We start from the raw sequence: 14,627 nt of genomic DNA on the forward strand, positions 1-14,627 counted from the left end.
TTTTTCTTTTTTTTCTTAATTCTGTACCAAGAGTAGTGACATCACTGCATGGAAGGGAAGGGAGGACATAAAGCAGGCCAAGAAAAGCAGTGCGTGGACACTGGGAAGCAAACAAGCAGCTTGTGTCAGCATCTAGAAATACCTGCTACCGTGTACACGTATTGAAGAAATTAAAGCTTTCTTTGGACAGTTACTTGTTTCAATCGTGGCCATGCAATTGAAAATAGAATCCGTTGGGATTCCACCGTATCTGTGACACTACACTGCAACGTTGAAGTAAACTTCATAGTACTTCTTCTAGGTAATTGTGATGTAATGCACCTGCAATTCCACGTCCAATAAAAGATGGTTAAAAAGTGAAATTCCTGAAGTTTACAAATTTGTACCCCAAGAACAAACTTCATGATGAATACTGGAAGTTTTGCTAACTATTTGATGGCTTCACAGCCCTAAGTGAGGAAATCTATTAAAGGTTGATGCTTCAGATGTATCTTGCTGTCTCTTAAAAGTAATGACAGTTGTTTTAAAAAAGAGTAGTTATTATTGTGTTCCTCTTTGAACATATGAATACCAAGGCGATGCATGGGAACAGGCTTGAACATCACCTCACAATGTGCCCTTTGGAAAACCTGCAGTAAAAAAAAGTGTGAGAAAAAAACATCAGAAGTTAAAGGACAAACAATAGACTGTTTATGAGAGGGTGTATGAAAATAATTTAATATTGATATATGGTGACGTTTTCATTACTTCCTTAAGTCTGGTAATGCAAATGTGCATAAAGATAATACAGCACTGAAATGGCTCTGAGCAGTTGAAGTGGTCTTGCAATAAGTGAACTTCAGAATATTTTACCAGGATATCAGCATCTGAGATGAGCGTGTGAGCTGTGCATGAGTCAGATAAAGGACAAACACAGAAATCTTAGTTACAAAGAATGCAATTACAGAAAGATGGAGGGAATATTCTAACGAGCTCTTTAATGTTGAAATGGATAAAGGCAAACAAACAGCAAATTTCCAGTCAGCTGAGCTTTTTGTGGAAGAATCAAGAGGCAGTCACAACACTCAGGAACAATACGGCACCAGGTGCTGATAATGTTTCCACTGAATTATTAAGAACAGGAGGGGATATGCTAACTCCAAGACTATAAAAGCTAATGTGTGTTAATTTGGTGATGTGAAAATAATGTAGAGAAATGGGTAAGAGCAAGTGTATGTCTGTTTTTGAAACAGGATAAAGTGAGACCTAAGGGCTCTAGCATCATCTCACTGTTTATTACAGCATGTGATGTTCTAGGCTATTTGTTCACATGCAGTTAGCCTTCTCAAAGAACAGGAGTACAGCACAGTGATTACTTTCAAATTGTAAAGTACTCAAGGAAAAATGTAGGAACATGAGCAGACTACATATAGAGATGTTAATATAAGAAAGCACATGATGGTACATTTGCACTGTAATAAAAACATCAATAATAGATTTTTTTTTTAAAAGTATGTGTAAATATGCTACCCCATTTTTATTTTTTATTCTAATATACGTCATCATCATAGTCAGAAAGGAAACTTGGTGCTAGTCGTAGGGCATGTTTTGTTTTCTTATTTACTGCATTTAAAGACATTGAATTTTAATACCAGCTAATAAGAAAATACAACCTGAAATGATGGTAGGCTTCTGTTTTGAGGTCTTTGTATAGTAGAATGCGTGTATTATTTCATGTAGACACTCAGTTCTAGCTCAACTGGCTGGGAGAAAGAGTAGCTAGCTATAACAAATATAAATATGAATCTTTCTCCCTCTTAATTTTTCCATTTTTACTCTGTTGGAGGTAGGAAGCCCTTTTTGGGGCTCATACCTATCTTTTTTTCCTCCATCATAGAACTGTAGTCATCTAGTATCATGCAGTTTACCTTTAGTTAAAAGTTTAGAAAACTATATTATATCTCAGTTCTGAAGTAGGTTTGAAAGAAAAGTGTGTTGGGCTGATTCTAAAGAAAAATACTGTTTGCCTCACTTTTTGTCTTTCAGCGATATAAAGGAAATTTCAAGCATACCAAAAGAATGTTATGCCAGTCAAACAGGAAAAAAAGAAATCTCAAGTGCTGGAGTTAAGAGACCTTCCTGAAAAGTAAGCAAAGACAAGATAAGTTCCAAATAGAAATGTGCTATTTTTTGGTAATGAAGAAGCTGTAATTTGGGGGTGGGAATTTATATAAATTCAAAGAAAGGGATTAAATTCCTTTATTTTGCTTATATAGAGACAAAACTGCATATAAGAGTGCTACCATAAAAAATTATTGTTGATCAACACATGCATAGTGTCCTTTGTAGTAAAAATGGAAAGCTTACATATCATTATATCAGTTTTGAGACTGGGACTCAAAGTAGGTTTGTTATTTTTGTAGAAAATGCTCTACTTAAGCTGCAGCCAAGATCTAAGGTTTCTTAGATCTTAAGTTTCTTAGTTCACACAGAACATGGTGTGAACTCACACTTCTGTCAGATGTCTTTATTCTATCTCAGTGGTATCTTGTAATGAAAGAGCTGCTGTGTTCTTTAGGGAAGTATGCATAGAATCAGTGAGCTTTACTTGAACATTAAAATTGTATATAATTAATTTCTTAAAGAAGACATGCTCTAAATTATCATGGCTGTTTAAACAGATGTTAGTGTTACTTCTGCCATTACTATAGAATCCCCATATCAAACATACAGTAATTCCAGTCACATTTTATCACATTTTAAACACAGAATTGCAGTGTCTAGGTAAACAACTTATAGGTATGGTAATGGCTGTAGTATGTAACTGGCCACATTAATGACTGGGAGCAGAGTAACAAAGTAATGGTTGAGGATTTCTGTCTCTTCCTATTACAAGGTTCCTGTAATTCATAGCGTAGTTACTCAATTTATTTCCAGAGAGTTACTTACTACTTACATGAAGCTTATATTTGCTTGTCTGTATAAAAATATAAGGTTAAATGCTCTCTTCTTTTTGATGCAGCCATTATATCTATTAAGAACCTTTTTTATGTATCCTCTGTTGCGTTCTTTATTCTGTGTATGTATATTTCACAGCTGCCAATTTCTATGACTAATTTATCTAGTTACTATCTTCTGGCCATAGGTCTGCTTTCTTGAGGGTGATTTTAAGAAGCAAAGATGCACATAAAAATAAACAGAAAATGTTATACCAAAGCAGGAATAAAAGGGAGGGGGAAGGGAGTGGGGAGTATCTGGGAAAATATGTAACTTTTTTCCCTAGAATCATAGAATTATAGAATCATAGAATCACAAGGTTGGAAACAGCCTATAAGATCATCTAGTCCAACCATCTTCTCATTACCACTGCTACCACAAGCTACTAAACCATATCTTGCAGCTCCTCATCCAGACATTCCCTGAGGTGTTTACCTTGAAAATGCCCAGCAGGTTGTATCAGACACTCCTTGTCACAGAACTGAACAACACAGCTCAGCTAGTAGGTGCTGTCATTTGGTTGAAGAAGTTTCAGTTACTTTCATTTTGATGGAGTAGAATTTAATGTGCAGCTGATGACAAAACACAACAAAATTAAATAAACTTGTCCTTTTTTTCCCCTTGTATTTCTTTATTCAAAACCATCTTCACTGTTGTATCATCAAAGGCATTTTACTACTGTGTGCCTGGAAAGAGTAAATTAAGGTTTATGAGTAGCACTAACAATCAATTTTGAATTTGCTCCTGAATTCTCTTATAGCAGTAGCTCTGTTTTCATGCTGTTTTTTTCCCCAAAATGGTGATTTGTGTATGAGACACTGCAGTTAAAATGTGTAACAAACCTTTTCTGTTACTATACAAAAGATTTGAAGAGCAAGTTAAATAGTTTTAAAATATATTCAGTTTATAATTAATCAAATTCCTTAGTTTCAGCTTTCGTTATAGATTTGCTTTTGTTGTTACTGTGGAAGCCCATTACATAAGTTGTTTGCAAAACATAATATCACTGGAAATTAGTTTCCATTCTGTTTTATGTCTTGTGTTTGTGTTGTTTTTTAAAGTAATGTTCCATCTTGCAGATAAGGTAACCAAAATGGACTGCTACTTTCTCAATACCATAGTTATGTTTAAGAGCAACCTTCAAAGTTGATAGCAGATCTGTCTTACTGCAAGGAGTTTTTATGCTAAATTCTTTATGCAACAAAGCTTCCAACCCTGTATTACAGTTTGTCCAATTGTATTTAATCTCCTCTTAGCCATTAAGAAGAATCCTCTCTTCTTTTCAGAAGGTCATAGCTGAGTAAGTTTATTGCATGTGGAAAATAGGCTTATTTTTCCTGTGAGGAGTACCATTTGTTGTGGTGCAATAGCATTCCTAACCAAACCTTGGCAACTGTTCATCTGCTGCTTGAAGAGAACCACACTTTATACAGGAGGAAATAAAAGCTGTCTGATTTTTATTTTTATTTTTTACTTTACACTATTGGAATATACATATGTCAGAAGATCCAAGTCTGCCTTATGTAAACTTGTGTTAAAACCACTACTATTTATTTATGATAGCATACTTAAAGAACTGAAGACGTTCATTAGCTTTAATGGATTGTGAGGCCATATTTATTGCTAGTAACAACAAGGGAATACAGATTATAAATAGCTGTCATTTCATATTATAAAATGAATGTAGAAGCTAGTTACTTGCAAAGTTTGTGGTTCTGCAAATTCTTCTTTTTGCAAATGAAATGAATGTTACTCTTAAGGTGCCACTGCTTTTTGAGCCTTCTCTCTTAAATGATGCTGTGTGCTTTAGAAAAAATCAATGCTGCACTGCTATGTGGACATAATTACTAAAGATTTGGGCCTGGTAGGCTACTATTCATTCCTAGAGAAAAAAGATAAGGAAGCAGCAGTTTGCATTGCTCAGTAGCTTTAATGGACTTTGATCTTCTGTTCTGTGGATTTGTTCATTTTATTTGCACCTAATTTTAAAATATTTTCCCAAAGACCTATCATTGACTGTAACCTGATAAAAGTTTCATAGGTGGGAGTGTGAAAGCAGTCGCTGATGGTGCATTAATCGGTGCCAGATGGCACAGCTGGACAATGTACTGCAACTGTTCTCTGCATCCTGAAGTTGCCTATTGAGCAAAGACCTCTAGCAGCACTGTCTTCTTTCTGTAAGGCTGTATGATTCAGAGAGATATCAAATGAGAAGGCTGAAGGGCCTTCATATTGCTACTGGCAGTTCAAGTAACCAGACCTATTTTTCTCTCCAATGCTTCAAGTTTTCTTGGATGAAAACTCCTTAGATTTTTCTTTCAGTGTTAAATATTTAGCTTCCAAGTGTCTCAGCAGTGTCAAAAGTTTCATGCTCAACAGGTGGTGGTTTCAGAGTATTGTATACACTGTGCCTTCGGATCAGCCTGTGTGAAACCATATGTTATTTGCCACTTTATTCGTGTGCTTTTTTTCTCTAGTGCAATTTGTCATTGTCCATAGCACACAACTATTGCCTTTATCATTCACACTTTGTCTGGGATCAAGTGGTGAACATGGGAAGCCATTGGAGCTGTCAGACCTTGATGCTGGATCTTCTGTGTATAAACTGCCAGCGTTTCCATGGTGCAATAACAAAAAAGCTCGGTGCAGCTGTTCATTGAAGTGTGCTTAAGTGCTTTATTCTCTGCTGTTTGATTGAGGTAACATCTATTTCTGCAAATGGATGAAGATGGAGAAGATACCTCTACTTTCAGGCATGCACTTGTACCCAGTGATTTGTAGGAGGTGTGGAACTAGGTGATCTTTAAAGTCCCTTCCAACCTAAGCTATTCTATGATTTATTTCAAATAATTCAATCTGCAAAAAATGTTAATAAATCTGAGAGTAATAAATTCTCATATAGAATGCCTCTTTCATCACCTAATCGTCGCTTTCTACTCAGAAATAGCACTGACTAGCTCAAAGTGGTGCCTGCCCTGCTGTCTTCCTCTATTGGTGTTGCATTCCACAGCTCCTTTCTGCTGTTTTTAATTACTGCTTTTCATAATGCATAATTCTGTGTGTACGTCTCAAAGCATTATTGCTCTGAGTGGAAAAAAACTGAGCTACCACATCTGGAGGAAAAACAATCCAGGTTCTCTTGATGCTTCTTAAAGGTGCCCCTCTGCCCAATGTAGTGGTTATGGTTTTCTTAACTTGCAAGTCTGAACTGCTGAAGGCATTGCAGTCAATATGACTTACCTGTACTGGAAAAGCAAAAACAAATGCTTCATCGTGCTGAGTAAGTTAATAGAATCTGCTATGGTTACTACAGGCACACAGACAGGATGCATTTACCATCTCCATACTGTGTGTAATTTTAGCATCTAGGGAATGTATGCATAATAAGAAGTCAGTATTGATCAGCATGATAAGTTGAAGTCTCAGCATACAAGCAGTCCGAGTCTTAAGTCATTTTTCTTATTTTGCTAGGCATCATAATAAAGGAGAACTTCAGAGGGAGATTGCAGCCTAGCATCTGTATCTGTGCAGCCCAAACGATCTGTGTATCAGCACTGCTGCCCAGGCATGTTGTGCCTGTGCTAGTCCAGCTATAAGATGAGACTTTTAGTAGAGTTTTTTTCATGGCTTTTCAGTGTTAGCAATCCAAAATCTTTATTTATTCACATTTTAAATGTGAATATGTATGTACTGAAGGCATTCGATCTCATCTCAGAATTATTCGGTTACGCTGTGATTCTGGTTCTTTAATAACCTGATGTGTCAAAGAAAAACTTTAAAAGAGATAGGTGTGTTGAAGGTCAGTCAGTGTTAACTTCTTCAGTAAGCCCAAGGGTTTCCACTGCTATAGACCTAAGGCAGAAGGACTCGATAATTAGCTCTGTATCACTTCTGTTCTGATCTGCATAAACTTGTTCATATCTTACCTTGTTAAATAGGTGTCAAAGTGAAGGAGAGCACACCTAAATGTTGTTAACACAGAAAGGAAATAAATGCTGCTCAGCAGTTGCACGTTCCAGAAGTTCCTTCCAGTAAAAGTCATTTATATTCAGTACCTTAGTGGCTTCTGGTTAAGAACTTAAGGGTTTGAAATATTGGATCAGACAGCTGGTTCGTGTTTCAAAGGGAAATAAAGCAATAACATAATGTAGGTGTTTGATGTGTCTTGGGAAATAAAATTAATGTCTTAGAGATCTAATTTATGGCATATGCAGCAGTATTTTCGTAATGGGCTCTCAAGTTAGGATGGACAACAATAACATGCAAACTGAAATGAGAATGTTAATTATGCATGTTACACTGTATTGTAAAACTGCTTTAACTCTTTGTCCCAATGATAAAACCAAGTAAATAAATAGAATCAGCCACACAGATCCCTAAAGTCTGGAATAATGAAACTCTTCTTCATGTCCTGGGTTGCTGTTTCACAGAAAATCTCTAATTTTCATGGATGCTTTAATGTTGATTTCTGGAAGCTTTATACAGTTTCTATATAATCAGTTTCTGGAAGGAGAAGCATCTTCAGAAAATTGTAACAAATAAAAAGTTCTGAAAGACATAGAATATCCAGCCCAAGGATTTGGCTTAAGCCTCGAGTAACTTTGTCAGACCTCATAGTCACTGTTTCAGGCAGGTGGTTGAACTGATGACCTCCCGAGGTCTCTTCTAATCAGAATTATCCTATGAATCCACACGTCTCTTCCACTGACACATACTTGGTGTGAGGAATACAAGGTCTCAATAATTTCAAGTAGGTCTCCTGGGCATGCAGGTAGCAAGGAGTAGAGAATGGGGACTATGCTGCTATAAAACCAATATGAGCCTTAGGGATTTTATTTGTTTTTTAAGTTTTCCTCTGGAGCGTTTTACTTGTTCACCAGCATTTTGACTGAGGTTACATTTTTCTTTATTACCAAGGCTGGAATAAAAAACATGCATTGCTGAAGGATCCTCATTTTTTCCCCCTTCTTTTCAGGGCAGTTATTTTTTCCTTGTTGCATTTCCTGGGAACTCACTGTTGCCAGCAGATGAGATGACAAGCTTCGAGATTAGCATTTCATTGAGCAACATGGACAGTAGTACAGCTACGTGAATCACTTTTCTGCACTTCTGCCAAGATGCCGATCAATGAAAAGCTCTTAATGTTAAGTAGCATATATGGGTGTGTAACCCCCATATGAATGAGGGAGTGTGATTGTCTTGCTAGCAACCAGGGAATGAAGAACACTTACTTTCTTAAATTTCTGCTCATTTTGTGACCCATGTGTGTGGATTTAAAGTGCTTTGACAAGGAGTACCAGAGGAAGACTATCAAGGATTACAGTGTATTGATAACTGGTTGTGTTTTACTTACGAATATTGATCACTGGACTTCTGTGAAAACCAGTGAAGAGACTGGGTTTGAGCTACAAAGCTGAGTGAACATCAGCCTGCTTTGATCACTGAGCTGAGTGGTTGAGGTGCAAACCAGGCTTTGAACTATACTAGTGAAAACTTTGTGCAGGCAGACATTAAGCTGAAGATGTAGAACATATTTTCTTTTAAAACACAGAGGCTAAAATTGAAAGCCTTTGTGGGAGATCTTTGACAGCAGAACAAATGTCTCAAACATAGGTAAATATCAATTTGTGTAAACAGGACATCAGGATTAGAAAAATCCTGGAACAGGACAGCAGACTAAACTGGAAGGCTTTCCTCCACAACAGAGGAAAACCTTAAGAAAAAGCTGCTGTCAGACCTAGCAACTTCTGAGCAAATCTGAAGGAACCTAAATTTACTGTGCTCAAAAAATTACATGATTTATTAGAGACAGAATGGGATCATCTTTATACTGTAACAGAGCAAAGACACTGCTTTTTTGGTTGTTTTGTATCTGGGTGATTACTGACAACCTGCTGTCTTGATAATATTTGTTTCTGGGTCATTCTATATTAATTAAATATTGAATTAATTGTATTCACAAAAGGTCAGTATGGTTTGGGAATATGTTCTAGCAATGGAGTAGTTTGTGGTGGTAGTCTTCACAGCTTCACTCACAAAGCAGACTTTGACTGTATTTTCTATCGGCAGCATTGAACATAAGCAACCAAGCACATGGAGGGCAATAGAAATGGGAAGTGAACAATTTTGAAGTAGAAAAATCTCTTGATATGACGTTCAGTGGAGACGTTGGAAAACAAGGCTTAGCTTTGCCTGGCTCTGAACAGGAGATGAAATGCCCTCCAGAAAGCACTTTACCCCTTGGGCATTTGCTAACCTGGTACGACGTGCCTGCTTTTCACTCTTTTTTTTCAGTGTAAAGAGGGAAACTATTAAAGTAAAACTTACATGTAAAGTAGTATTTCAAAACCTACATTTCACGGAACTAATACTTTTCAACCAAGGAATCTGAAGTTTTAGGCTGTGTGCAATTAACACTATCTAGAGATCTTCACATTACGCCAGTTGTCCTTGCCACACTTTCTGACCTTCAAAAGAAAGAGCTGGCTTGCAATCTGTCCTGCAAACGTTTGCAAAAAACTTAATGCTTAGAGAAAATTCTCCACTTCTCCATTTCTCCCTGCTTTGGGAACTTGGAGCAACTTACAAAGGAGGATTTTAGCTGATCATTCACCTTTGGGGAGAAGAAATCCATAAGTGAATCATTTGTTCCTGCCTAATTAGTGCTGGCTGTTTGGGGAAAAAAAATAATCAAACAAACAGTGCTAATAAAAAACTCATACTTCCAACCACATCAAATATACCTGCTTGGAGCACGTCCATGTTTTTGCCTTGTAGTTTTACATGGGCACAGTTACTGCAATACATTTGAAGAGGGCAAACTATTTTATAAATGCAAGAAGCAAATACCACTTTGTTCTCAAATGCACGGTTGTCTGCTGAGATACTTTACCTGAGAAACCAGTGCATGCAGTTGTGCCAGTAGAGACGACACAGTCTGACCACACGAACCTTTCCCATACATGTACTCTGTTGGATTATTTAAAGCTGACTTTCTCTTGGGGAGCTTCTGTATTGGCAGGCTCATAAAGAAACACTTTCCTGTCTCTCCACAACAACTTGTTCTCGATGCAACTTCACCAAAAGTCACTTCTTTCTTCTTCTTACTGCTAATATTATTGTTTTTCAAAGGCTTATGCTGAGCAATAAAAATACATTTAGTTATTCCAAGTAAAGACTTCTTTTTTTAACAAAACGAGTCTTAAAATTCAGGCTGCCAGAACTGTAATGCCAGAAATGACTCTATTCTCCTCTGTGGTAATCTGCTCTAACCACTCCTGAAGACTAGTAAGATTCATCTGGGACTTGGTGTTCTCAGAAGACAAGGAAATGATAATCTTTTCATCCCCTCCAACATCAATTCCGCATTGCATCTGATCTTAGGTTTTCCTTAAAACAAACACAAGTCTTACAGGATCCGCAGTACATCTTTCCTTAACTGGTCTTTGGGTTTGTACCATAAATCCACTACAACCCACTTATTCCCCTGAGAGCATATCTTCCTCAGACGTAATGGAGCTCACAATAAACAAAAATACAATTCCCAAGTGATGTTGTGTATTCAGCTAGTGAAGTGTGACTTCTTAGTATGAAGCTGCAGCATGGTGTTTAATTATTTTCTGTGCAATTATTCCGGCATTTTTACCTGGTTCCTTCCTTAGGCAACCATCTCCAATGTTATTGAGGTATTGCTGAGAGAAAGCTGAGTGCAATATGAGTATAAATAACTTCAGACCTGGCCAACCGAAACATAAAAAAACAAAAGTGTTGAATTAGCCTTGCAGCTCTTCTAAGACTGCCTGAAAATGTATCCCGAAAAATAATTTTCAGCTTCTAAAACTGCCTCACTACTGCACTTCAATCTTGAAGGTGGTTCTTTCCGCTCCTGCATAATTTTTCATCCTGAATCTTCTTTTTCTATTTTTTTCTCCCAGGAAACTGTTTCAGAACTGTGAGGGATGTGACATGTTTTGGCAACATTATATGTATAAAGATGTGTTCTTTTGCTTTTAACTTAAGAGCACCAAGCCAAAAAAGTCCATATTTGGTTTAGTAAATAGTACAATTAAAGACATATTCAACCTATTGTCTTGATAATTCCCACACATTACATCTGACTGCACAAGCCCCTAGGTTGCCTTTGCCTAATGCCAGGGTCAGGAAGGCATTCTGTCCATTTCAATACTGGAAGACTCCAGCTTTCAGTTTTCTCAAATAGTGCCAGCCGCAATTTTACACTTCACCTAAAGGATTGTATGTTTTCCCTGCCCAGATCTGTTAGATGGTTTGGTAGGTCTCAAACAAACATGCAGTCCTGTGTAAGTTACTTCATTCTTTGATATATTTTCCATTAACTGTAAATTTAAGGACAAAATTAACTGCAATTTCAAATAAATTAAAATTTGCATAGGAAATATTTTCATGATTATGATTTAATGTATGCATATTGTACAGTCAATTTTCTGCTTAAAAAGTCTTCAAACACCAAGTAAAAGTTTACTCTTGATCTAATTACTTACACTATGCGACGAGGAATAAGAAGTAGCTTATTAGCCAGTTGTGACCTCTTCTGATTTCAGATGAATAAAACTGAATTTCATCTAAGTTTCTCCTTAACATCCATTTTAGAACTGCTCTGTAAATAAATGCTTGTGTTTGAGAGATATGAAAGCTTTAATTAAAAAGACAGAACCTCTCTTTGACAACGTTTTGTAAAAAGATTCTTTTCGTGAGGAATGATCCCTTTTATATGCAGTATGTGAAAATTAATCTTCCTCGTGCTTCTAAAACCTCCTTTTAAGCATCACCTAGCTATGGTCACATTGACATTGCTCTATCTTAGCCAGAGATTCAGCCAAGCTCTGGGAAAGAAATGGGCACTCCTGCCCCACCAGTGCCTGCTGCTGCCCTCGGCCTGAGACCTGCCAGTGCTGATTGTTGTGCTCTGCCCACTTCTCCAGGTGGGAATTTGTGGGACAAAATACATTTATTCTACTCTTACCCACTCCTGTTGTTTGTTAATGAGAAAGCGTGGACTTTAAATGTACGAAGGCTGCTCTGAAAGTAACGACTCCTATTTTATTATGTTGGTCCATGATGTCAGAGGCGGATGTTGGTGGTGTGGAAACAGAGGCTGAACCTTCCCAACAAAATTCCCTCACATTTTGTTGCCATGTGACAGATGGCAGCATATGGGCAGTCTGACAGAATGGTGTCTGAAGTGCGTAGGAAGCAAAGGTGAGCCACTGAATTCCTCCATGTGGAGAAAATAGCATCTACTGGCATTCATCAGTGCTTGCTGAATGCTTATGGAGACCAAAGAGTGGATGTAAGCACAGTGAGGAGGTGGGTGGTGCCTTTTGGCAACAGTGACAGTGGGTCACCTCTGCTGCTTCAGATTTTTGTGAGCGCTGCATGCAGGCTCTTGTTCATTGCCAGAAAAATTGCATAGCTAATGGTAATGACTGTGTTGAAAAATATTTTGTAGCTGAGAATTTGCTCTATCAAATTTTTACCTGTTGTAGTTTCCATGAAAATAAATAAGAGGTGTTGCTTTTGGAGAAACCAACATAAAAAAGGTGGCTTTAAGCAGACAAAAGAATTGTAGGTTTTCTTGAAATGTCTGCCAGCATCTGCCTGAGCAGTAATTGCTGCGAAGTGGTACCATCCCTATCTTATTTTCCTGCAAGCATGGTTAATTAAAATTTTAGAATCATAATCTGTGAAGATAACTATCGTCTCTAAGCAGGATCTCGTCAATCAAACTCTCCCCAGTGAGTGCCTTTTATCTCCAGTCAGAAGAGGATCTGTTAGGAGGCTGCAGTGAATGCTTCTCAGCACCAGTTGAAATCTTGTTGTTTGGGGAAATTAAAACAAAATTAATTTATATAATCCCAGTTTGGGAAGGGAGGATGGTTTGGAAATGCGTATAGCCAAGATTGCGAGTTTAACTGGAAGTGAGCTGAGCTTTTCACTTTTTTATTGAATGTATTTTTTTAAGAGATTGAAATGTTTCAATTACAATGAAGAAGCATTTTCATGGGGAAAATCTGTTAAGTCCTAAACAGTGTTTTCATAGAAATTGGAAAATGGAAACTGAAGGCAAACATATGCCAGTTAAAAAGACAGAGATACGTTACAACTGCTGAGATTGATCCGTAGTTCTCTGCCCCAGAATGTCTTTGAGCTAAGGTTAAATATCTTTCTGGAAGATTAAATTTAGCAAAATATGAGTTAAGCTTTAGTCAGATGTAAGTAATTGCTCTTGGTCTAAGTGTGATACTTTTGCAGACAGCCATGTGGTTCGACCTCCTGGGCTGCTGGCTCAGGATGGAGCACAGCTGCCTCCAGCAGAGCTCGGAGCAGAGCTGCGGAGCTGCAGAGTTCATGTTTGGTATTAGATCTTGGGAAAATGTGAATGGAAATTGTGGGGGGCCTCAGGAGGATGTTTTGTTTGTGGAAACAGCCAACCAAAGAGCATTCTTGGGAGACTGAGCAACCTACATGGCACACCATGCAGTAACAGCATTAGTACAGCTACCAGGCTAATAGCCTACTGTGAAAACATCTTGAACATCATGGGAGATGGGAACATTGCAGCTTCACACTTGCGTAAGCTAATGCACTCTCCTAAACGGGATGCTTCCTCATCAGCTGTTAATGATGACGAGGGAACATACTGTTCTGGAGACTCCTTTTCCGTTTATGAGCAATGGTAATTGAATAGCAGGCATTCGGAAAACACATAAAGAATTTCTACAAATTAATCTGTGAACCAGAGCATTTGCTCAGCTCTTAATGTCTGCTGTTGTGTTTCAGGCTGTACGCATGACTCACCTCTGCAGCAGGGTGTAACCTCTGCTATGCTTCACAGCCTTTGATTTGACTTTCTATCCATAGATCCAACTGTATCAAATATATTGCTGAGCACCGGTCACTGGTGATTTACGGATCTTCATTCTCTAAGCAGTGCTCAGGAAATCAGCAGTATAAGTGTAATAAAGGATCTTAGGGCATCCACTGGGGCAAATCAAATGTTTCTGTACTCACATAGAGGAGATAAGCTGCTGTGCCAACACCCTTTGTTTTGCTTTTATAAAAATGTATTCTCGTGCTCTAAACTACTTGTTATTGTCTTCAGTTCTGATAGCACAGAGAAAGTGGCACACTTACCATAAATCAGCGCGTGGTACTGCCTTTGTGTTGAGAGAAATATTGTTTATTAGAACAGCAGTTGGCAGCACTTGCTGGCAACTTTTCTCATCTATTTCAGTGATAGATAGTAGCCGTTGTGCTGCATGCCTAGATGCACCTTTGGTCGCGTGCTGTTTTGTTCTTCATGCAGGATTAATGTATGGTTTGAGACACTTTATGACTATAATAAACTATGTTGTAGTTTATTATACAAACCTAATTTCACAGAAACATATCATCTCTTTTAGGGTTTGTTTCCTTGATTCTGCACTACTTGTGGGGATTAAACCCCACAGATGTTTTGTACAGAGAAATCTGATCACACCCTGAAAATATAAAAATGCAAATAGATTGTCTTGAGTAACTTCCACCTACTTCTGTTAGTGATCTACCTACTGCAAGGAGTCAGTTCCATGCGGGATCAAGGCAGGTCTAACCTGAGGAAAGGAGATCTTTGT

At 37.7% G+C, this 14,627-nt stretch overlaps 1 long non-coding RNA gene across 3 annotated transcripts in view; it reads left to right on the forward strand.

Moving 5' to 3' along the window:
- The window catches only part of LOC104913529, a 6,618-nt gene extending 786 nt beyond the window's left edge, over positions 1-5,832 (forward strand). Inside the window, exons 2-4 of one of the 3 annotated variants that reach the window (XR_004161571.1) lie at positions 37-1,085; positions 2,026-2,125; positions 3,380-5,832. This is a non-coding gene — a long non-coding RNA (uncharacterized LOC104913529). Of the gene's footprint in view, positions 1-31; positions 1,086-2,025 lie in introns of all 3 variants that reach the window. The other 2 variants (XR_004161572.1, XR_004161570.1) reach the window with 2 other exon arrangements.
- Positions 5,833-14,627: the final 8,795 nt, after the last annotated feature.

The sequence above is a fragment of the Meleagris gallopavo genome, chromosome 17, assembly GCF_000146605.3.
Source record: "Meleagris gallopavo isolate NT-WF06-2002-E0010 breed Aviagen turkey brand Nicholas breeding stock chromosome 17, Turkey_5.1, whole genome shotgun sequence".
Taxonomy (NCBI): domain Eukaryota; kingdom Metazoa; phylum Chordata; class Aves; order Galliformes; family Phasianidae; genus Meleagris; species Meleagris gallopavo.